This window comes from Eptatretus burgeri, chromosome 14 (genome assembly GCF_056783735.1).
Source record: "Eptatretus burgeri isolate ZD-2024b chromosome 14, Ebu_testis_v1, whole genome shotgun sequence".
NCBI lineage: Eukaryota > Metazoa > Chordata > Myxini > Myxiniformes > Myxinidae > Eptatretus > Eptatretus burgeri.
The window spans coordinates 50,963,585-50,965,253 of NC_140974.1; positions in this window are offsets into that span (position 1 = coordinate 50,963,585).

The following is a 1,669-nucleotide window of genomic DNA, read 5'->3' on the forward strand; positions in this document are numbered from 1 at the left end:
AAGTGAGTATCGCTGAGTGGGTACCCCGGGCACCAGGCTAGTCGGCCGTGGTAGGCCAAGGATCCATGGGGGGCCGGGATAGCGTAGTGGGCACGGGTGCGCCTGCTTGGTGCGGGGGCCCGGGGCGCCATTAGCTGCGTGGGCAGTGTTGTGGGCACGGGTGACCCTCGGAAAGGGGCCTGGGAAGCCAGCCTGCCACGTGTGCGTTTCAGGGGAGGTGCCATGGGGGGCACTCCCCGGTGTTCGGGAGCTGGTAGGCTCGGAGGCAGTGTAGTGCCCGGGGGTGCCATCGTCGGAGAATCGGCAGAGGGTCGTGCCTGCCAAAGGGAGCCACGTGTCCCAGCCAGGAGACCGTGTGAGGGCACGGAGAGAAAATTGGGGGGCGAGGCCCGAAATTGTAAGGACACCAACACAGGCGACGGGAATCTGGGTTGTTAGAACCAATAGTTTAAGCGAGAGGCGCTTGTTGAAAGCCCCGGGGTAGTTTAACAGTTAAATGGTTAGGGTAGATTAGGAAGTGTACCCCTCCGCACCATCCATCCCCTCGCTCTCGTTGTGGGCCGCTGGACCCACTTTGTGTTATAGATCGCTGAACTCTGGGGAGGCCATCCTGAGGCTTAAATTGGGCCTCGACACAGGACGTTAGCTCTCCCTTATTCCCCTCCGGGAAGGGAACGTAGGGGTTGGGAGTAGGCTAGGTGACAGGATAGGTTAGCCGAACAAAGACGATAAAGGGGGTTAGGGGACGATTTATAAAGGGGAAGTAAACATAAAAACAACAAAAAATAAGTTGGGGCTAAATTGGGTTTTTATTTTTATTTTTATTTTTTTTTATTTTTTTTTTTGTATACCTTGGTCGAGGCTCGTATGAGAGCTAACACACAACTCACAGCAAGGAGGCATGAGACAAGAGGGGCGGGAGTGGAAGGGACAAATCATTGGGGAACAGACACAGGTGAACTGTGGAAGGGAGAGGGATGGGGATGGGACGGGGAACATGGCGAGGAGAAGATGGACATTACAGGGACTTTCAGGAAGGAAAGCAGGAGAATTGAAGGAAGTGGGCTTGGGTGGATTATCGGGGGTAGAAAAGATCGAGGATTTGGATGGGGGAAGATAAGAGGTGGTGGTGAACAGCTGTTTTGAAAGCCTGGAGGGAAGAATGGGAAAGAATAGAGTGAGGAAGTTTATTCCAAAGGCGGGAAAAAAGAGGAATGAAAGAGTGAAGATGAGCAGTGATTCGTGATTTTGGTAGTTTTACCAGAAGGGGGTTGTTGGCGGACCTTGAGCGCCCTGTGGAAATGTGGTTGGGACAAATCGCAGAGAGAGCAGGGGGGCAAGGCTGGAGAGGAGTCGGTAGAAGACAGAAAGACCACCGACCAACCTGCGGTGATTGAGTGAGAGGCCCAAAGACTCAGCTTCATTGCGGGAGATGCCAATGATCTTAAAAGCCCTGGTTTCGACAGCGTGAAGTCGAGAAAGGTGGGAGGCAGGAGCACCAGCCCAGAGGGGAGAGCAGTACTCCATCAGGCTACGGACAAAAGCTTTGTAAGTGGTCAGGAGCTCAAGAGGGCCGAGGAAGGACTTTGCACGACGGAGGATTCCCAGTCGGCGACTGGCTTTTGAGGCAAGGTTGGAAATGTGACTTTCCCAGGAAAGGTCATGGCAG